General features: G+C 40.6%; 1 protein-coding gene across 1 annotated transcript in view; it reads right to left on the minus strand.

The window, feature by feature from the left end:
• THEMIS (thymocyte selection associated) overlaps positions 1 to 24033 on the minus strand; it is a gene marked incomplete at both ends in the record, with an annotated part of 123303 nt that overhangs the window by 35752 nt on the left and 63518 nt on the right. The gene's annotated exons all lie outside the window — the stretch shown is intronic.

The raw sequence follows: 24033 nt of genomic DNA on the forward strand, positions 1-24033 counted from the left end.
TTCAGCTATGCTAGTAGCTAGGTTCTGGGGCCAAGTTGGAGTAGTTACTATTTAGGTCTTAAAAATTTCTTTGTGGAGAGAAGAGTGAATCCATATATTGACTCTCAATGTGTCCCTCTTCTCAATCAGTCCCAAACTGGCTTTGTTCATTAATTTATGAATTTGAGAATTAAGAATTTGAGAAAAACAAAATTTTGCCTGACTTCCATGAATAACTTGTACAGGAAAAATCCATTATAAAGGAAAGGAAGAACATTGTTATTTTAGTTTAAGGACATGAACCAATAAACTTCCTAGATTATTAAAATATTCCTAAGCCTTAGTATGTATTATATAGTATTTCATGATTTACAGAATGCTTTCATATACATTTCCTTATTGGATCACCAAAATCAAGATCTCTGTTGTGATTGTGACTGGATTAGATAATTAATATGATCCAAAACAAAATTTAACTTTGAATACCCAAAAGAATTGATGGTTGTCTGAGGCAGGTGCTTCTGAGAAATACTAGGCTTTTGCATAATAGAATGTTATTATTACAAGGGATTTTAAAACAAAAACAAAAGCAAAAAGTATTTGTCCTAGCTTTGTTACACTCCCTACCTGCTAAGACCCATAAAAAATTTACCTCATGTACTTGCAAGTGATTGAAAATACATAATTAGAGATAGCTTCCTTTAGCTTAAATTTATTCTCTCTTTATATAGATCTGCAATATCCAATATGTAACTACTAGGCACATGTGGCTATTGAATGTTTGAAGTGTAGCTAGTTGGAACTAATATGTGTGTAAATGTAATAGACATACTATATTTTTCAAAATGAAAATAAAGAATGTAAAAGGTCTCAATAATTTCATTTTGATTACATGTAAATCAATCAAATTAATAATATTTTGTAAATAGGGGCATAAAACATATAAATCAAATTAATGTCACCCTGGGTTTTTGTTGTTGTTGTGTGTGTTTTTTATATGATTACTAGTAAATTTAAAATTGCATATATCACTCACACTTGTAACTCATATTATATCACTATTACACAGATAATTCTGAGATAAACTATGATAGACAAATCTTATATATTTTTAAAAGCTGGTTTAATTAGGTTTAATTAAGGAAGGATAAATGAAAGCATCAAGATATCTATCACCAGTTTAGAAAGACACAGCAAAGTGTGTAACATCATCTCTAGCCTAAGGTTGGCTGATAGAGTCCCTTACAATTGGTTACACTTACTGAGAGCTTACTAGGTACATGGCATTATGCATGCTTTATCTCATTTAATACTCACAAAACCCCTATAAGGAAGGTGCTAAATCAATAATAAAGCCATTTGCAATATATATTCTCATGGTTATTTGCCATACATTAGTTTGTCTTTCCCTTTCATTTGGTCAAAATTTGCAAACTTGAGGCTTTTTTATTCCAGCAGCTTCCCTTTAATTTTGGGACAGAATTAATACTAAAGAAATAGTCAAACATTAAAAAGTAAAAATGGTTATAAAATGTACTAGAGGCCTGGTGCACGAAAATTGTGCGTGGGAGGGTGTGTCCCTCAGCCCAGCCTGCACCCTCTCCAATCTGGGACCCCTCTCACAATCCAGGACTGCTGGCTCCCAACTGCTTGCCTGCCAGCCTGATCACCCCCTAACCACTCCTCTGCCAGCCTGATTGATGCCTAACTGCTCCCCTGCCAGCCTGATTGTCCCTAACTGCCCTCCCCTGCAGGCCTGGTCACCCCTAACTGCTCTCCCCTGAAGGCCTGGGTCCCCCCCAACTGCCCTTCACTGCAGGCCCAGTCACCCCCAACTTCCCTCTTCTGCCAGCCTGGTCACCCCTAATTGCCCTCCCCTGCAGGCTTGATTGCCCCCATCTGCCCTCCCCTGCAGGCCTGGTCCCTCCCAACTGCCCTCTCCTGCTGGCCTGATCACCCACAACTGCCCCCCTAGCAGACCTGGTCCCTCCCAACTGCCCTCCCCTGCTGGTCATCGTGTGGTGGCCATCTTGTGTCCACATGGGGGCAGCTATCTTTGACCACATGGGGGCAGCCACCTTGTGTGTTGGAGTGACAGTCAATTTGCATATTACTCTTTTATTAGATAGGATAGAGGCCTGGTGCATGGGTGGGGGCCAGCTGGTTTGCCTTGAAGGTTGTCCCAAATCAGGGTGGGTGTTCCCTTGGGGCATGGGGTGGCCTTGGAAAGGGGCCTGTGGTGGTTTGCAGGCCAGCCACGCCCCCCGGCGACCCAAGCAGAGGCCCTGGTATCTGGGATTTATTTATCTTCTATAATTGAAACTTTGTAGCCTTGAGTGGAGACCAGAGTTGGCCAGGAAGCTTGGCTTCCTCCATTACCAGGGGCAACCCAAGCCTCCTGCTCTCTCCAGCTCTGTTGCTGCACCATTTTTGTTGGGATTTATTTATTTTCTATAATTGAAACTTTGTAGCCTTGAGCGGAGACCAGGGTCGGCCAGAGTGGGCGGGAAGCTTGGGCTTCCTCCATTGCTGGGGAAACCCAAGTCTCCTGCTTGCTCTGTGGCCACAGCCATCTTGGTTGGGTTAATTTGCATACTTGCTCCTGATTGGCTGGTGGGCGTGGCTTGTGGGCGTAGTGGGGGTATGGTCAATTTGCATGTTTCTCTTTTATTAGTGTAGATGTGTGCAGGAGAACTCTGTGATCAGCAAAATATATAAAATAAACTCCTTATTAAGTGTATAAAAAGATAGAATAGTTTTAGAGAGGGCTTGAATGGGACACTAGGCCACTAACACCTTCCCTTATCTGCCCTTGACTACTTAAGACCCCCATATCCTAAAATAATGCACTTGGTCAGGCCCCAAGGAAGGGTGTTGCTTGCTGGCTTTACTGGAAAGGCAATGGCGACATTGGTAATCACATTATGACTCAATAACAGCTTGTGTATTGTCTTTTCACATTCTCTCATTCAATTTTTGAGTATTTATATTTTTTAATTTCTTACTTAAAATTTCCAAAAGTCATTCCAATTCTGCTTTTCCTGAAGAGATTGATATAAATGTTGTTTGCTTTGTTCCCTCTCTCTTTTCTTCTTCCACATTTTAATAAAATTAGACCCCCCAACTAGAATAGGAGTTAATGCTTCATTTTGTTCTGACATCTCCATTTGTATTGGCCACCACCAGGGAAACCTCATTAACTGTGAATTTCAAAGCTTCATGTAAACTACAAGTGTCCTATTAATCTAATCCTGTTACAAGAGACCCTTGCTTTCTCAAGGAATACCCCCTGAGACTTTCTAGAATTTGCAGTCAAGGATACTATTATATCACATAATTTCTTCCTTAAAAATCCAATAATGCAGAATGGGAAAAAAATGTAAGTGGTCTCTTCAGACTCAATGGTTCTACAAACACAAGGCCAAAATCATGTACAAAACTATTCAAGAGATAAGAATCACTGCTTTCTTAGGTCTCCTTACTTCCTACCAATAGTATCAGTGGCTATTTTCTGGGAACTATTTCACAAAGCAACAAAGTTTCATCATGTCATGATTGTAACTGTGTAGTAGATGATGAAGAGAGAACAATAAAAGCCCAAATTGAGATGAATTGTCTAACTAGGAAAAATGGATGGGGAAGCTTACTATATAGCTCTCTAGCTTCAAAGCATAAAAGTCAATTTTAGCTATAAATTACAAATTATTATATCTATTGTTTGCAAAATAATGAAGAGAATGTTGTACTGCCAAATGTAAGGAATTACTCAAGCAATTTAATCAACATTGAATCGTATTACGTATATTTATGTGCTAGCTGACCATTACAGTAATCCTTGGAAAAAATCTGTAATTATTCTTATATAAATCCTTACTGTCCGGCCAATGTGCTCAGTGGTTGAGCATCACCCATGAACCAGGAGGTCATGGTTTGATTCCCAGTCAGGGCAATGCCCGGGTTGTAGGCTCAGTCCCAGTGGGAGGTGTGCAGGAGGCAGCCTATTGATAATTCTTATCATTGATGTTTGTCTCTCTACCTCTCCCTTACTCTCTCTGAAGGCAATAAAAAAAATCTTTTAAAAAATCCTTATTGATCATCAATCTAGAGCAAGGCTTTATTGAATGGTGAATGTAGAAGCAAACAGATCAAAATTCAGCAACCAAAATTCAAAACACCTGCTCTCATAACATCTGAAATGACTGTTTAATATTTTCTGCCCATGAGAATTTTAACAAACTCTTAATCATTGTCCATTGCAGTCTTAGCTCTGCCACTGATTGCTTACTTCTTTGGGATGGGCACCAGGGAATCCCCAATGTGAAATTCATGCATCCCTTGGAGCTTTTTTTTGTCTGCTGGATGCAGTAATTAACAGTTTTATTGACTGTAACATGAACTTAGTAGCATTTGGAAACTTTTGTTTTTAAAATGTTTAACTTAATGATTTTTTTTCATAAAATAATTGGTTATTAGATACAGAGTTAGCCTTTCTCCCATTCTACTTCAGGAAAAGAAAAATAATTCCCTTCTTCAGATAAGCAAAAAATGTAAAATATGTTCAATAAGTCCAATATAAAAATTGCTAAGTATTTATTAATGGTTTAGAATAGACCCCCCACCCCAAGTGTTCATAAGTACATCTTTCCATTTCCTCTTCCAATCTTTTTCTCTGAACAATAGCATACACAGGCACAAACACACAATATTATCTGTTTAGTTTTAAGCTAAGCTATTTAATGTTGTTTTTTTATTCCTACAGGTTATAAATTGGTGGAGGAATATGAAGCTTCATTCATTTAATTAAAGAAGTATGTTTTCAGAGCAAAATAAATGTTAACTAACATTATTTGTATTCCAGAGATTCATCTTCCATCCCTTCTAACTTAAATGCCACGCTGTGTTTCTGGATTCTTTAAAAACTCCATGCACATTTTCCTCCACTTGCCTCTGTCAACCCAGCAAGCTGTTCCTTCTGACTTCAAAGAGTGAATATTTCTGCTTCATCATCAGTTTTGTAGTCTAAAGGGAGGGTTGGCTTACCTAAAAAGAAACCATACTTTCCAGCGCAAACAATAGAATGAGGATACTAATTACTGCTTCCTTTTAAAACATGTATGCCTCTTCCTCCAAAAAGAAAAAGACGAGGGAACTTTCCTTTGTGAAAGAAGAAAGGCAATGTGTGAAAGAGATCTTCAAACAGTATTAACTATACTTTTAAAATTTAGATATTAAAATCACACAACACAATTATCAGCTGAACTAGAGGTCCGGTGCATGGATTCGTGCATGGGTGGGGTCCCTCAGCCTGGCCCGTGCACTCTTGCAATCTGGTACCCCTCGGGGGATGTCGGACTGCCGGGTTTCGGCCCGATCCCTGAGGGATATAGCAGTGCTGAAGTGGCAGGCAGCTGGGGAGGAGCCCCAGCCAGGGCAAGCACAGCTCCACTGCCGCTCATCCTGGCCCCTGCTGCACGTGCCACAGCCTGGTAGCACTACTGCGGAGGTGGGAGAGGCTCCCGCCACCATAGCTGCGCTTGCCAGCCGTAAGCCCGGCTTTTGGCTGAGCATTGCTCCTGCTGTGGAAGCACACTGATGGGAGATTCATCTTCCATCCCTTCTAACCTAAATGCCACACTGTGTTTCTGCATTGAGTGTCTGCTCCTGGTGGTCAGTGTGCGTCATAGTGACCAGTCAACCAGTCATTCGATCCTAATGATCACTTAGGCTTTTATATGTATAGACTAGAGGCCTGGTGCATGAAAATTCATGCACTTGGGGGCTGTCACTCAGCCCGGCTGGCCCCTCTCACAGTCCAGGTACCCTCAGGGGATGTCCTACTGACAGCTTAGGCCCGCTCCCCTAAGCTGCAGCCTGGCCTCCCTCTGCAGGAGGCAACCGGGCTAATCAGGGGAAGGTGCTGCCCCCATCACCCTGCTGCTGCTGCCACTGCTGGCTGCGGCGGCTGCCAGGCCTGAGCCCCAGGCCTCATAGCCACTGTGGCTTTGTCTGGATGGATGTCCAGATGGACGTCAGGAAGACATCTGCCCTAATTAGCATATTACTCTTTTATTACTATAGGTTATTTACATATTCAGACAATTACTCAGATCAGAAGTTTATCAGTTTCATAAATAGTAAAATGTTTCTAAATAAAAGTTTCTAAGTTACTCAGCTTGTTCTACAAAGTTACCTGCATATAGCTCAATGATGAATGTAAAAGTATCACTTTTATTCATCATATTGGCTTTCCTTTCCATCAACAGCTGCTAATCCTTTTGGTAGTCCTGGTCTTAGCTCCTATGGCACATAATGAATCTTTCTTGCTTACCAGATAGGTAATCCCAAAGAATTTTTAACCTTAAAACAGAACAATGTTGAGCTCAATCTAAAATGTAAATATTACAGTGTTTCAAACACATCATACAACATTCATTTCCAATTCATCTTGCAGACTTTTCTTTATTAAGTCGCTCTCTGAATTTTGGTCAGCTTATGGCTCAGTAGGGAGATAGAAACATTAATTACATTTGGGAGAATTATTTGACTTCTTAAAGTTACACTTCAAATGAAAGGTTTAATGAGGAAAGAAACAGACTAAAAATTTTAGGGATCCTATTAAATTGGGTAAAACATTTGAGTTAGTGCTCCTTGGCTTCCTTCATTTTGTCCTAATCGGTACTTAAAGAAGTGTTTTAAACTTCTAGGCTATTTTTATTTATTATGAATAAGTGAAAAAATAGGTACCAATTTTTGAGCATTTATGTGCTTGGCAGTGTATAAAGTGTTTCAACAATATCTTCTTTGATGTCCCCCAGGAACTTACTAGGCCGATATCATCTCCGTCACTAAGTCCATACACTCACGCATTACTCTCTACTGCCAATCATACTTACTTTTTGGGCTTAAGAAGAGTTCATTTCTGCTCCATTAGATAAAGGACCTTAAAATTACCTTTAATTTCCATAGCAATCACTAATGTCACATTGAAAGTTGGAACTGTGTATGTTTATAATTATTTATGATTCACCTAAGCATGGTTTAAACCCAAAAGTTGCACCATGGATTTCCCCCCATTCTTTTGACTTTTCTGTAATTATAAAACATATATAAATATACCTTACTTCACTATTTGTCCAGGGTCACTGAAATCAGCATGGTATGTATATATCACACTACATATATGTATCATCAGAATATATATATGATTATATAGAAATGTATAATTCTGTTTTGTTTTGTGATTTTTTAAAATAACTGTATTTTGTTTAAAACTTACTTTTTTTCACTTAATAATATATCTTGGACACTTTTATTTTTCAATACATCTACATCTGTGTCATTCTTTTAAAAATCCCAATAGTATGGGTATTCTTAGTATGTATAATGATTGATTCCTTTATTAATAGACATCTATAGTTCTTTCATGTGTTCATTTGAAACACAGTAACAACGATTTTTCTTATATGCATGCAGAATTTTTAGACAGGTGGTGATAAGTGAGATTGCTAGGTTAGAGAGCATTCAGACAGTGTATAAGTGTATAAGAGAATCTGCTTCCTCACACTCTGATTATTTAACTTCTTAACCTTTCTTTGTTTTTTCTCTTTTGTCCCTTACTGGTGAATATTGCATATTATTGATTTTTAGTGAGATTAAGAAGTGTTTCACATATTTATTGGTCATTTGTAGTTCTGTAAATTTTCTATTTATATCATTTGTTCATTCTTTTCAGGAAAAAAATGTGTTAATCTGCTCACTGAGGATATTTAAGGAATAGTCCTTATATCTGAGCTAATAAAGCATGTTCTTAATAATTTAATTGCTTAAAGATTAGGCATTTGAAATTATTCTCTAGAAAAATAAAACTTGGATGTGATGTTTCATTTTTATATAGCAAGATTCACTCAAATATTTCCTGTTTCTGTCATTTCATAGACCACAGTCTTCTCTTAAGTATTCTTACTAACAGATTCTAATTCCTATGGCCTTAAAAAACACACACACATAAACAACAACATAGCAATATCTTTAAAATCTGATGTCATTATGATATTTACATTCCCAGAGAAGTCTAAAACTGCAAGAAGTTCTAGTGCATGATTTAGAAGTCCAATCTTATATTTAGGCAGTTCACTAAAAGTGTGGGAGAGACTCAGTCTTCAAGAAATTCTTATTCTGTAAGAAGTAAAACTTGTTTATTAGACTTCTCTTGGCTCTGTCAGTCATGATCTACTTAGCATAAAAATGAAGTTATGCTAAATCAAGTTGATAGCACTGGATAAGTTCCAGAATTCAATGTCTGCATGTGTATAAATATATGCTGATTCAAACTTAAGTACCCAAAGCCTGTAAGTTACTTTTTGAATGATTTTGAGGATAGAAAAATAATTAAAAAGCTAGAGGTAATCTCAAGATTTTTGCTGACAAGGGAATAGAACATTAGCTTGAAATGCACTTCCTCAGGGAACATGGCAAAGAATGTAGCTTTTTATAGTGGTCTCATATAATTCGGCTAATGTAGAGCCATTGAGATCTACAAAATGTTTTTGGAGTACCAACTTATAAAAGAATAGCTGTTTCTGATCATCATACATACTCCTGATATATTTCTGCATGACTAGTAAGCCAAATTCTAATGCTAGAAACTTCCAAAAGAAGTATTAGATTTTTATATTTTATTAGATTTTTAGAACATGTTTGGGCCTCTTTATCCCATTTTGTATCATTAAAATGAACACACTGTTAAAAATACTCAGAGATCTCTTAAAAATACTTTATGTATTTAAAAAATTATCTTCTTTCCTGCTACTGATAAATAGTTACAAATATAAACTTCCACTAAAGGATTTTGAAAGATTTTTAAAATATCAACAGGAAGATTATAGATATTTTCCTCACAAACATGACATCTGGTATCTTCTTCCCTGCTAAGATCTGTAAGTGGCTTAAACTGTCACTTAATTTTGTTAAAAGCAACCTTAGGTAAGAAGCCAAACAACCTAAAGAATAATAATTAATATAGCAACAACTGTACACGACTCTAATATTGGTGGCTTTGCATTTGACTGCAGAGAAAGTTAAGACAAATTCGAGTTCAAAGAGAGAAAAATTACAATTAGCCAATCTATTATCTTTTAATCTATGTAATCTTATGTCCTTATACAGAGTGTCTTTCTTATATGAGTGTCTCAGTTATCTATTCTGCATAACAAATCACTCCAAAAGTTACTGGTTTAAAGTGACATTATGTTATGATCTTCACCATCCTATGAATGATGTAGGCTAGAGTTCCATGTGATGTCTTCTGGGCCTGCAGATGGCTTACTACATGCCTGGCACTTTGGTGAAGTTGAGGTTAGTTGGAGAGAAACTCTTCTTGGTCTGAAGACCATGAAATAGAGAAATAAGCTATATGCCCTGACTTACCCAACACACAATGGGGTAACAGGATCAGGAGCACCCTAATAGACACTTCTATTAAAAAGCAGGAATAGACCGGCCTGTGTGGCTCAGTGATTGAGCATCGACCTATGAACCAGGAGATCACAGTTCGATTCTTGGTCAGGGCACATGCCCAGGTTTCAAGGCTCAATCCCCAGTCAGGGGTGTGCAGGAGGCAGCCAATCAATGATTCTCTCTCATCATTGATGATTCTCTCTCTCTCTCTTTCCCTCTCTGAAATCAATAAAAATATTTTTAAAATATCCCTTTTTTTTAATAAACAGGAATAATGAAAGCAACATAGAAGTCACTGGTCTGAAATTAATCAGATCCAGAAGAGCACAAGTTGCCACTTACCTTTGTTCATAAGAAAGGGAATAGCACATGATCTCACTCATCTAGGGGAAATAATGAACAACATAGACTGATGAACAAGAACAGACCCAGAAACAAGGAGGCATGGATCAGACTGTCGGACCTCAGAGGGAGGATAGGGAAGGGTGGGGGTAAAGGGGAGAGATCAACCAAAGGACTTGTGTGCAAGCATATGAGCCTAACCAGCGGTTAAGGACAACAGGGAGGTGGGGGCATGTGTGGGGAGGGGTGTGGGATGGGAATGGGGGGGATGAGGACAAATATGTGATACCTTAATCAATAAAGAAATTAAAAATAAATAAATAAAGGAAGCATGTTGAGTAGGACTCAAATATGTTCCCTGGGAGTTGTTCTTGGCTGCTGGCCCAAAACTCTGAACCCTTGAAACTACCCTCTGAGTCATCTTTTTCTTAAGAAAAGGCCTAAATTTACACAAGCAGTGTTCTGAGCCTACTTCCCGCTAGTAGGAAGTTTAGTGGTTCAAAGCCTTTTTGTTTTGACGGGTCTGTTCCTTTCAGTTGAAGTTGGTATAATTCTTTTTAAAACCTATAAACTTATAATGTATAAATTATAATAAAATGATTTTGATTATAAAAGAAGTTTTTCTTTTATAAAAGAAGTTCCTCTTCAAGAACTTTGTCAATGGAAAAAATAAATCAAACTGACAACTCGCTTAAATACGTGAAGTTTGCAAAGTGTACGCCAAACTATTAACCAGTTATTTTTATCTTTTATGGCAAAACTGCCTTTTAGCCAATGAGTTGTGTGGTGAAAATATTTGTGGCAAAAGTGCTTGCAACAAAGATATTTATGGCAAAATGCTCATAGCAGAAATACCAGACATGGTATTTTTCATTTCTACTACATGCATTCATCTGTTAATGGAAATATCGATGGTTTTTTGGCCATTGAGAATAATGGTACAACAGCCCTAGCTGGTTTGGCTTAGTGGATAAGAGTGTCAGTCTGTGGACTGAAGGGTCCTAGGTTTGATTCTGGTCAAGAGCACATGCCTGGGTTGCGGGCTCAGTCTCCAGTAGGGGGAGTGCAGGAGGCAGCCCATCAATGACCCTCTCTCATCATTGATGTTTCTCTCTCTTTCTCTCTGAAATCAATAAAAATATATTTTAAAAAAAGAATAATGCAACAACATACATGAGAGTGCAGATATCCCTTCAACATCCAGATTTCAATTATTTTGGATATATGCCCAGAAGTGGGATTGTTGGTAGTTCCATTTTTAACTCTTTGAGAAACTTCCATACTGTTTTCCATAGTAGCTGTACAAGGATTCTAATTTCTGCAAAACCTCAACACTTATCTTTTTTTTTTTTTTTAAATAGTCATCCTAACAGGTGTGGGCTGGTATCTTGTGATTTTGACTGGCATTTCCATGAGGATAAATGATGATTAGCACCTTTTCCTATATATATATTAGTCAGTTGTATGCCTTCTTTCCAGAAATGCCTATTCAAATTGACTACTTTTTAATCAGGTCATTTGATTTTTTTACTATCGAGCTATAGTAGTTTCTTACAGATTTCTGGAATTAACCATTTATCCTATATATGGTTGGCAAATATTTCCCCCATTTCTTGGACTGTTTTTAAATTCTGTTGATTGGTTCCTTTGCTGTGAAGATGCTTTTTAGTTTGATGTAGTGGCACTTGTCTGTTTTTCTTCTGTTGCCATGCCTTAGTTATAATACCCAAGAAATTGTTGTCAAACTAATGTCAAGAAGCTTTTCCTATATGCTTTTTTTTTGAGAACAGTTGTACACTCATTCAATATGTGGTATTTTCTCTACAGAATATCCCAGGTGTAACAAAGGATATAAGATATGTGCACACACACACACAAAAGCAAAGGAATTCCAAGGAAACTCTGGTCAACATCACTTAATTACTTGTTCCAAAATGGAAAATTCTTCTTAGTGAATGGGGAATATTAAGAAACTGAGGTCTGTTCTACCTCAGAGGAAGATAAAACAAAAATAAAGAGACATCTACCTAATAAAAGAGTAATATGCTAATTGACCATACCTTTGCAACACCCACCAGCCAATCAGGAGTGAGTATGCAAATTTACCCAACAAAGCTGGTGGGTTAATTTTTACCCTCTCCAATCTGGGACCCTTTGAAGGATGTCCGACTTTGTAGCCTTGAGCTACCGGGATCGGGCTTAAACGGGCAGTCGGACATCCCTCGAGGGGTCCCAGATTGGAGAGGGTGCAGGCTGGGCTGAGGGACAACCTCCCCCCGTGCACGAATTTCATGCACCGGGCCTCTAGTATATATATATATATATATATATATATATATATATATATATATATATATATATATTCAAATTCTAAAATATTAGAATGGAATTAACCTGTTGAATCAATGGAATAGAGATAAGGTTAAAAGCCATAAAAGTAAGCACAAATGAAAAGGTTAACAGGTTTTGCTGCATAAAAATTGAATATTCCACATAGAAGTATTAAAAACCAGTAGTCTGGAAAACTTACTTAAAACTGTGACATTTGTAGACTTTTTAAAATACATGGACTGCTAAGGAATTTATTTAGAGAAAAATAAGATAAAATACTCTTCCTTTCTCCTTTCCTTTCATACTTTCTCCCCCTATCCTTTCACACACTCTCCAGTCTCATCTTTTTTCTCTCACAAAACTTTATTTACCATTTACAGTATGTGGTACCCCTTAACCACAGTTTCCCTTTCCATGGTTTCAGTTACAAGCAGTCAACGTGGTCAGTAATGGGCTGGTGGCTTTTTAATTACAAAAGAAGACCAGTCTGGATCACAGACCTTTGGATAGTTTTTGAAGACAGGATGCCTGACAACCATGTGAGAGAATATGGCTGGGAAACAGTCTAGTATGATTTAAAACATAGAAATGATTACAGCTCAGGGGAGATGCTAGAACCAGAGACAATGAGGAGAAAAATAGCTTGGGTAGGGCATTTCCCATCCTTTGATAAAAATGGCCTTACTTAACTTTGTGTTTTATCCTATTTCATTAAGTGGCAATTGTGTACTTTTTGAACATTAGTTAGGAGTTGGAAAGCATTTAAAAGGAACAAACTTCCATTAAGAACAAACAGTATATAATGTTTTATGATATAAATAAGCATAATGTCACATATTAAAATTGCATTCTTATCTGTTACACTACGAGAACAGATATTTCTTGGTTTTTGCATATTGTGCAATTCCATAATTTTGCCATCAATCCTTTTCAACTTTGTATCTACATAAATAACAATATATTATATAGTTATTATGGTCTTTAATATATACATTTATTCTATTTGGCTAATTTTGTGGTCAATGGCCCTCAGTCTAATAGGATTTTCTCTAATTTTTTTTTCTTTTCTCATCAGATTTAAAATTATCTATATAGTTGGTTCATGGTAAATGCTTAAACAAATAACTTGTCTTACAAAATAACTAAAAGCAACTTGTCCTAGTAGAAGTGCATCTTGATAATTAAGTAGTGGGTAGAGTCTTTCTAAGACATGTTAATCTTATTGAAGTTAGATTATGAATGAGGTATAACAAAGAAAGGTTTAGTGCTATAAAAGGCTGGCTGAGAGTTTGCCCTTAAATAATGCATTTGTTTGAATCATTTCTATCTCTATGACATTTAGAGTGTTAAGTTCAAAGTTCATTTTTTCTTTTATTTTTAAGACTAGAGGCCCGGTGCACGAAATTCGTGCACTGGGGGAGGGTGTCCCTCAGCCCAACCTGCACAGTCTCCAATCTGGGACCCCTCGGGGGATGTCTGACTGCCTCTTTAGGCCCGACAGGGATCGGGCCTAAAGAGGCAGTCAGACATCCCTTTCACAATCTGGGACTGCTGGCTCCCAACTGCTCGCCTGCCTGCCTGATTGCCCTTAACCACTTCTGCCTGCCAGCCTGATCACCCCCTAACCCAGTGATGGGCAACCTTTTGAGCTTGGTGTGTCAAACTTCGCCAAAAAGCTGAGCATAACTCGGGTAGTGTGTCACTTTGAGGAAAAAACTAACTCCAAGACTCTAGTCGCAAATGTTTCATCCTCAGGAGCAGCAAATGTTTCATCCTCGGCATGCTGCCGCGTGTCATCAGAAATGGCTACGCGTGTCAGTGCTGACACACGTGTCATAGGTTCGCCATCACTGCCCTAACCACTCCCCTGCCAGCCTGATCGACGCCTAACTGCTCCCCTGCCAGCCAGATCATCTCCAACTGGTCTCCCCTGACAGCCCGGTCACCCCCAAATGCCCTCCCCTGCATATTCTCTCTTTATTAGATAGGGTTTTTTCTTTAACATATTGGACAGCTCTAACTGGTTTGGCTCAGTGGATGGAGTGTTGGCCTGCAGACTCAGGGTCCCGGGTTTGATTCCAGTCAAGGGCATGTACCTTGGTTGGGGGCACATACTGCAGGAGGCAGCTGATCGATGTTTCTCTCTCATAGATGTTTCTAGCCTCTATCCTTTTCCCTTCCTCTCTGTAAAAAAATCAATAAAATTTATTTAAAAAAAACATATTGGACAGTGTACCTGCTGTGGTCTTGACAAAACAGTAAAAATGTAAACCCAAACTAAAAGAGTCATAAAATAAACTCCTTAAACAGGAATTTCATGAGACTTGGAAAGGTGATATCCTGTGGTTGTTTCTTCCTTTTTTTCTTCTCTTTCTTTTTCTTGATGTTTCATCTTTTGTCCTTTCTTACTTTTCTCCTTCTATTCCTTTTCTATCCTCTCTTTCTCTAAACTTTACCTTTGGTAGAATCATCAGTACTTGACTCGCTCCCTGGGGGCGCGGGTGCCTCCCAGCCAGACACCTAGGGCTGCCTCTGGGAGGGGTTGGCGGCATGGGGTCTCGGGCACCTCCCATCCAGACACCCCCGGCCGCCTCTCGGAGGGGATGGCAGCGTGGGGTTGAGGGTGCCTCCCATCCAGACACCCCAGGCTGCCTCTGGGAGGGGATGGCAGCGTGGGGTTGAGGGCGCCTCCCATCCAGACACCCCAGGCTGCCTCTGGGGGTTGGCGGCGTGGGGTCACGGGGGCCTCCCAGCCGGACACCCCGGGCTGCCTCTGGGAGGGGATGGCAGTGTGGGGTCCTGGGCGCCTCCTATCCAGACACCCCGGGCTGCCTCTGGGAGGGGTTGGCGGCGTGGGGTCCTGGGCGCCTCCTATCCAGACACCCCGGGCTGTCTCTGGGAGGGGATGGCGGCTTGGTGTCCTGGGCGCCTCCTATCCAGACACCCCGGGCTGCCTCTGGGAGGGGATGGCAGTGTGGGGTCGTGGGCACCTCCAATCCAGACACCCCGGGCTGCCTCTGGGAGGGGATGGCAGTGTGGGGTCGCGGGCACCTCCAATCCAGACACCCCGGGCTGCCTCTGGGAGGGGATGGCAGTGTGGGGTCGCGGGCACCTCCAATCCAGACACCCCGGGCTGCCTCTGGGAGGGGATGGCAGTGTGGGGTCGCGGGCACCTCCAATCCAGACACCCCGGGCTGCCTCTGGGAGGGGTTGGCGGTGTGGGTTCACGGGCGCCTCCCAGCTGGACACCCCGGGCTGCCTCTGGGAGGGGATGGCGGCGTGGGGTCACGGGCGCCTCCTATCCAGACACCCCGGGCTGCCTCTGGGAGGGGATGGCGGCGTGGGGTCACGGGCGCCTCCTATCCAGACACCCCGGGCTGCCTCTGGGAGGGGATGGCGGCGTGGGGTCACGGGCGCCTCCTATTCAGACACCCCGGGCTGCCTCTGGGAGGGGTTGGCGGTGTGGGGTCGCGGATGCCTCCCAGCCGGACACCCCGGGCTGCCTCTGGGAGGGGTTGGCGGTGTGGGTTCACGGGCGCCTCCCAGCTGGACACCCCGGGCTGCCTCTGGGAGGGGATGGTAGCATGGGGTCCCCAGCACCTCCCAGCCCGGTCACGCCACCCCCCCCGTGCCGATCGCCCCAGGCACCCCGGGGAGCGGCGCCATGGGCCCGGCCACGCCCCCCCCGGGGTGCCGATCGCCCCAGGCACCCCGGGGAGCGGCCCGGGGTGCCGATCGCCCCAGGCACCCCGGGGAGCGGCGGCATGGGCCCGGCCACGCCCCCCGGGGTGCCGATCGCCCCAGGCACCCCGGGGAGCGGCGCCATGGGCCCGGCCACGCCCCCCCCGGGGTGCCGATCGCCCCAGGCACCCCGGGGAGCGGCCCGGGGTGCCGATCGCCCCAGGCACCCCGGGGAGCGGCGGCATGGGCCCGGCCACGCCCCCCCCGGGGTGCCGATCGCCCCAGGCACCCCGGGGAGCGGCGGCATGGGCCCGGCCACGCCCCCCCCGGGGTGCCGATCGCCCCAGGCACCCCGGGGAGCGGCGCCATGGGCCCGGCCACGCCCCCCCCCCGGTGCCGATCGCCCCAGGCACCCCGGGGAGCAGCGGCATGGGCGCGGCCACTGGGCACCGCCATCTTAATTTTATCAACGGTTGACAGGCCACCCGGAGTCCCGCCCTCAGCCTCCGCTGGCCCAATCGGGGGCATAGCGGAGGTGCGGTCAATTTGCATGTTTCTCTATTATAAGGTAAGATAATTTTTTCTTATTTTCTGCTTTTCAAAATTTGAAAAAAAATACTGATTTTTGGTAGCCTATCCTTATGCATTCCTTCATAACCATCTTATACTCATTTTCCATTTTAACATTTGCCCAGAAAATTTGGTTTGGAAAGTAAATCATAAAAGTTTGTAGATCTGACATCAATGAAAACACCACCAAAAGAGTTAAAAGTAATTGTTGCCTTGCAAGAAAGTGGATAGCTGTAGTAAAACTTATTTGTTCCAATATATAGCTTGTGTCTTACCGATTTACTTCTAGGCAAGGTTTTTATTCTAAAATAAATTCAAAACTGATAACATAGTAATGGAAAACTCAGACAAATCAGTTTTGGGAAATACAAAGCCAGCTGGAACTTACCTCCTCTAGATTTCTCCAACTAATCTTCAGATTTGTAAAAATTTGTAAAACAAAACTGAAGATAGTGAACTCAAAGAACAGCACTTAAATATCTAGTGAGCCCACATCCAACTCAATGGTTCTAGGAATTAAAATTGTTATGGGGATTATTGGAAGTTGGCAATTCAAGTGCCCTCACTTTAACCATACTGTGCTTGGCCATCCGAAACTGCTGAATCTTCTGTTATAACTGGTCATTTCTAAACAGAGATTTCTAGGTTATGGACATTTAAGAAAGTGAAAACTGTTCTAACCTTTGTAAAAGCCAGAAATCTAACATGAAATGATTTACTCTAAATTTTATACAATCATTTTGCCAATCCGTTGAGAAAATATATATTTTAAATTCATATATATTATTTATTAAATTGCTTTCGTTGATTTTTTTAAAGAAAGGGAAAGAGAGAAAAGCATCAATGTGTGAGAGAAACATCAATCAGCTGCCTTCTCTGTTGCCTCCTGTACGTATCAGACTAGGAATCAAATCTGTAACATGGGTATATGCCCTGACCTGAAATTGAACCCGTACCTTTGGTGCATGGGATGATGCTCAAGGAACTGAGCCACACCAGCCAGGGATAATTCATATTTTTTTGAAGCTGAAAAGTAATACTAACACTGAAAATATGATAATCTCATAATTGGTGATATTTTAGTTCTTGACGCCACAGATGGGAGAGGGAGGTGAGGAACAGTATTAAATAACATTTTCGTCAGCCCTTCCTCACTCTCTGGTGAGAATATTGTCAGTTGGTTGAAACCTGAAAGAAGGCCAAAATTTTGGTTTATCCAATCATTTCCAAGTAGGAGTGTACTTCAATTATCCCACCACAGAAACAATGTTCTTTGGACATAAATTCTCTAGAGATAATGGGATGGGTACTTTATTAGTAGTTTGATAACTTATTCATTTTTTGGTCTAAATACCCTTAAAATCAGGCAATGTTCTGATGTCTTACTTTCACCAATTCCTTTTCAGCTAGCAATATGAATGCACTGCATGTCATGCCTGGAGTGAAATTTTACAAGTTATGATTACTCTCCCACATCCAGAAACACAAAAAAGAATTTATATATATTCTGTACTTTCCAATGGGCACAGATTTCTACCTGCAAGGTTTCAGTTGGAACTCTGGTTTGGCTAATTTTCATCCCAGCACTTCATTTATTCATCCTTTGCTCTCTCCTCCCGTCTTTTCACTTCCTCCTACTTGGCTATTTACTGGTTCATGTCATTTACTAGACTATAAACCTCAGGCAACTAAAAACAGTGATGTATGAATCTGTATGTATCTTGCCCTAAAAACAGCTCAACTATCTGCTGAAAATACGCTGAGATTGTGTCTCACAGTTGAAATTCTTCCAACATTAAAAAAAAATCGTAAGTTCCCCTTATTTTCTTATTAGATTTAGACCCCAGTTTTTAGCATATGTCCACTTAAAGCCTTTTTTGGTCTTTGAAAATTGCTAAAACATTAATTTTTTTTTCTAATCACAGGGCAATAGACTTATATATTCTATGTTAGACCAAAAGTATGCAGCAATAGTGGATAGATGTCAGTCTGCAGAAGTATAATGGTTGGTTATAAAGCCAAATACTCCCATGTTTTTATACTATACCAGGTTAACAAAATATAATAAAATCACACCATATTTATGTGTGACATGCCTACATTTTATAGATAATAAATGAGTGGATATAATATTATCCTCTAAAGCAGTGATTTTTAACAGGTGTGCCACAAGAGGCAAGTGGTGTGCTACAAGAATTTTTAAAACATGTAATACCTGATTATTTAGTTGGAGGCACTGACCTCTTTTCCCTGAAGTTGGCAATTTAAAAAACTGACAATAGCCAACACAACAATAGCTGTTCAGTGTGAATGAATCAAAATTATACCTATTTTTTTGTCAGATCCGCAAAAATATATATTTTTTGGTGTGCTGCAGAATTTTAGTAATTAGTTTATGTGTGCCATGAAATGAAAAGGTTGAAAATCGCTGCTGTAAAGGTCTAAGTGCAGCCCAGGAGCGTGGGCTTAACACTTTTCAGCCACTCTAACTGTCACACCAGATCAGAAGTGAGTCTTAGCACCCAGCAGTCGCTGGTGAAGTGTTCTCTCTGCAGCTCCCAGAAACTATTGCTTTCCTTCTGCCTTTTCCAGCCCTCACTCCGATTCTAGGACACGGTTTGTTTTCTGCTCAATTCACGGTACCTTGCCATTACCACCTCCCTTGCTCTTGGTCTTAATGTCTCCTATGGGTGTTCTTGTCCAACAGAAATCTAGAAATTCTGGCAGCAAAATGGACACTTGGGCATTAAATGGCCAAACAGTGTTAGTGAAATGCAAGATTTCTGGTCCCGGTTGCAGTCTCCAAAGGAGAGGAATATCTCATCTTTCAACCAAAGGTTTGTTTTTCTATCTGGTTATAGGCTCTTTCATCAGAATACAGAAGTTACATTTTTCCTGTGTGGCACTCAGAAGGCATAGCCATATATATCTATGACAGGCAAGAACTCCAGTGAGGATGTTGTTTCACACTCTCTGAAACTACTTCTGACATAGAAACTCTCAGAAAAGGACAGTCTACCCTATAAGATTCCTATTTAGTCCGAGCCTCATTTATTTACTAGTAGTCACTTTATAATATTGTGTTCAACTGATTAAGAATCAAAAAGTACAAATCTTAAAGATACTATTTTTACATTGTCATAAGTCTAAAATTTTTTGAGAGGTCCTTCATATATTCTCATCCCTTTGTTTAGACTCCATACATTATTCTCCAAGTTATCATATTTTTTTAAAAACAAGAATAAGATCCTTCAGTGTAAAATGTCATAGGTCTTGAGATGCACCATCATCTCTGTTGATATCCATCTCCCCCTCTCACCTGCCCCTGAACGTATCCACATTACAATTCTGAAATTTCTACTACAGTCGATTTTCTCTTATTTAGGTTCTAGAGGCCCAGTGCATGAAAACTCATGCACTGGAGGGGGGGTCCCTCAGCCCGGCCTGCCCCCTCTCACAGTCCAGGAGCCCTCAGAGCAGGAGGCGACCTGGCAATCAGGGGAAGGCGACACATCATCACACCTCTGCTGCTGCCACTGCCGGCAGCGCAAGCCTCAGCCGGTCCTGGTTACCTGAGCCTCGGGCAGCCCTGGGCGGCTGGGCAGCTGCCATTCAAGGCTTGCCTACACCTTGGGCAGGCACTGGGAGGCTGGGCAGCCGACATCTGAGACTTGCCTGTGCCTTGGGCAGGCCCTAGGCGGCTGGGGGGCTGAGGGAACTTGGGGACTCTGGAGGCTGGGCGCCTGCCACCCCAGCAGGGCTGAGGAGACTGGGTGCCACCATCTTGTGGCTGTGGACTCTGCCATCTTTGGGGGCGTGACAGTCAATTAGCATATTTCCTCCTTATTGGCTGTGGGTGCCTCCATCTTTGAGGATGGGACAATCAATTAGCATATTCCTTCCTTATTGGCTGTGGGCGCCATCTTTGAGAGTGGGGCAGTCAATTAGCATAGTCCCTCCTTATTGGCTGTGGGCGCCACCATCTTTGTGGTGGCGTGAGGGTCAATTAGCATATTCCCTCTTTATTAGATAGGATTGCTAAAACTAGAGGAAAGTTGACAATCTGACCTTGGAAAATAATTATTTCTATTTACCCCAGTTCTTATAACTTGCTCTTATGTATTTTTAATTTCTAAACTTCTTAGATAAACTTGTAGGATTCATAAGTGACAATGGATGCCCGATGCAGGTGAATTCGGCTAAGACTGAGTACATTTGGTTTCTTACTCTTTGACAGCCCATATATCGGCCCTGTTATTTAACAGTGCAAGAAATGATTCAGTAAGTTACTAATCCACTGGGAAGGCAAAAGTAAACTTATATAATGAAGCATCTGCATATGTAGTAAGGTAATGAGTTAAGCGAGTTTAATATTTAAACTCTGAATAACCCTTACAAATTGTTCTCTGAATTTAAAGCAATATTCCTCATACAATCCAAAATCTTAGAGGCTTATTTTCAATGGCAGCTTCCTGGCTTTAGAATATTAAAAAGAAGTTCTATCCAACCACTTCAAAAGCATACATAAAAGAGCTTTAATGTAGATATCAGAAGAAATATAAAAGAAATATATGGAAGAATGACATTGTGATAATAAGAAATAGTTGGCTGCAAGACTTTTTAAGTATATTATTCAGAGCTCCCATTTATATTCCAAAAAATTATCTAGTAAGCAGATTTTTATCTTCATGGTAAGAAAAATTGTTAAAAATGAGGAGGTCAGGAGGTCTAAACACAGATAAATTATAGTACCCTTGACATTTTAAAGTGATTTCAGGGACAATATAGTTCTTTATTTACTACACTAAATTCAGTGAAACTAATCATAAACAAAGAATTATAGAGCCTTCTCAATTGACTGATAAACTTTTAACCAAGCAGGAATCTCCCAAAACATCACTGAACTTAGGATTTCTTAGATTCTGCTATAACATTTTTGGGGAAAATAAATTTGTTCCAACACATTGCACCAAAATTATCCTCTCCTGATTTTCAACCACTTTTGTAATGAAAAATAAGAATGTACTATTTGCTACCGAGTATCTCTTTGAATGTGTAAAATAACTAATGTCATCGAGTACCAATCATTCAAGTTTAGACAATTCCTCAGTTTCCTCAATAGGTCCTCAGATAAAAATGGCTCTTCAACCTTTTAACATCTTCAACTGACTCTTAACATCTCTAAAAATTTCAGTTAATCAATATTCTTTAGAAGTGGAATTCAGAACTAGACACGCGAATCCATGTAAGGTTGGCCCAGTGAAGAAACAGGAATTAATAAGTTGACCTGGAATCCTACATGTATAAATTTAGTCCAAGATTGAAATAGCCTTGTTTTACTAACTGTGAGATAATAGAAATTCTATGTATTGGTATCTACTTGGTGCAGAGCTCTGAAATGCTTGTTGTAATTTCCTAAGTAATAAGAGCCTTAAGAGCATCCTTTATTCTAATGTTTCATCTTTGACTCTGGTTCCTGACACAGGGCTTCTAAATCCGTTGGGATTTCTGGGTGATAGGAGGGCCTTTTGTTCTATTGAGGAGGCTTTGGGTGGGGTCCTGGATGGCTCCTAGATGAGAGCTAATAATCAGAAAGACCAACCCATAATTAGAAGCTTGGAGTTTTCAGCCCAGCCCATCCAATTCTCCATAGAGGGAAGAGCGACTAGAAATGGAGTTAATAATTGATTATGTCTATGTGAGAAAGTCTTTGATACAATGCCTTTCTCTTTTTAAGTTGGAATCAAACAAAGAGATTATATTCTTCCCTGGTTATGAAACTATAAGTTGCAGGAACTGCCAGCAGTAGTGTGCCTCATATGAATAAAACTAGCCTGTGAAAATAAACCAATTTGTGATGAAAAGTAAGTTCCACTCTGGCTGTGTTCAAATCCTGCTTCCAATTGTCCCTGGAACTTAGTTGTACCCAACTAGTTCTAACAAATATAGATTTTTCCATCTAAAGTTTTTACTTATACCTTCCTCCCAACTTTGTGTCCTATATTAACTCTCTATTGTTGCTATAACATGAACTTGGTGCCTTAAACAATACAACTTTATTATCTTAGAGTTCTGTAAGTCAGAAATCTTACAGGAGTCTCATTGGCTAAAATCAAGGTGTCAGCATAGCTGAATTCTAGTCTGGAAGCTCTAGGTAAGAGGTTTCTTTGTCTTTTCTAGCCTCTAGATATCATCTACCATTCCTTGGCTCAATGCTCCTTTCCCTCACCTTCCACGTCAGCAATGTTGCGTTTCTCTGATGATTCCTCTGTAGTCACATCTCTCCAATCCAGATCTCAACTGGGAAAGGTCCTCTTAAGAACTCACATGATTAACTTGGACATACCAGGATAATCCAGAGTAATCTCCTCATTTTATGGTCCTTAATTTTAAGCACATGTGCAAAGTCTATTTAGCCATCCAAGTAACACATTCAAAGGTTCTTAAGGTTTAGGGAGGGACACCTTGTGGGTGGGAGGCATTCTTCTACTTACCACTACAAAACAAAACAGCATTTCATTCAGTTCAGTAATAAAAATATATTTAACAGGAGAAGCCAGATACCCTCCACATTAACAGATGCATGTTATTCAACAACATAATTTGGGAACAGTTGTTTAATTCACAATGACTGCTTCAAAATTGTTTTTCGGGAAAGAAAATTTTGGTTGGTCTTATCTTCTTCGGAAGATGCGTTTGAAGATCCTTACTGAATTTCCCCAGTATACAATAGGATGCAATCTTTGAAATGCAGAATTAAAAGTAGTTCCTTACCCACATACTTGAAGCCTGAGGCAGCTAGCATTCCTGAGTATAGGGAGTAAACACAGCATCGCTCTTTGTTTTACTAATAGCTTTGTTTCCCCAAGCTGCTAGCACAACATCTGCCAGGCCAGAATGCGCTCCTTCCACACACCATAGAGCCACTGCTGGCCAGATAAAGGACCTAAGCTTCATGGGGTAAGGGCAAGTGCTTTCCAGGAGCTCAGCAGTTTTCAAAAGACAAAAAGTTCCAAGTAGAAATGAAGCGGCAACCCCTCCTCTCCCAAAGTCTTTAGAGTGGTTATGGAGTTGTTGATTCTGTAATGATCTCATACTGTCTGCAATTTTATTGATTTTGTTTTTCAACAGAACTGTTAAAGATTACAATTCTCAGATAGGCAGAATGTGGGCAGATGCTCATATGCTCGCACATAGTTCTGCCAAGATATTTTTACATCTTTCTGCACTTAAAACAAAATGAAGACATGTGTTATAGATGTATGCTACTGGTAACCACCCCCCCACCCCCCGAAGAAGAGAGTTTTTTGTGCACTCATTTCCTAGATGAAGTATTAAAACAACTCTACCTAGAAAAAATGAACAGCTCTTTCAAAATAAAAGAGATTTGCTTCTGAGGCAATGTATAAAACATTCCTAATTACTAAAACCCATCGAAATGGCAATTTGGGTCAACATATCCAAATGTCATCCCTGCTACTTCTAGTTCATTATAAACGTCTTGCCACATTTACTGGTTAAGCATCAAAATACAAAATGCTGCAACAGCTTATGCCCTGTTGATGTTCATTCATCTATTGTGCATCAGAACGGCTCATTTCAAATATGGCATGAAAGAAAGAAAAGTAAGCAAAAAATAAACTCAGAAAAGACTTGAAATAAATTGCCCCCAGA

Source organism: Cnephaeus nilssonii (assembly GCF_951640355.1).
Source record: "Cnephaeus nilssonii genome assembly, chromosome: 9".
Lineage (NCBI taxonomy): Eukaryota > Metazoa > Chordata > Mammalia > Chiroptera > Vespertilionidae > Cnephaeus > Cnephaeus nilssonii.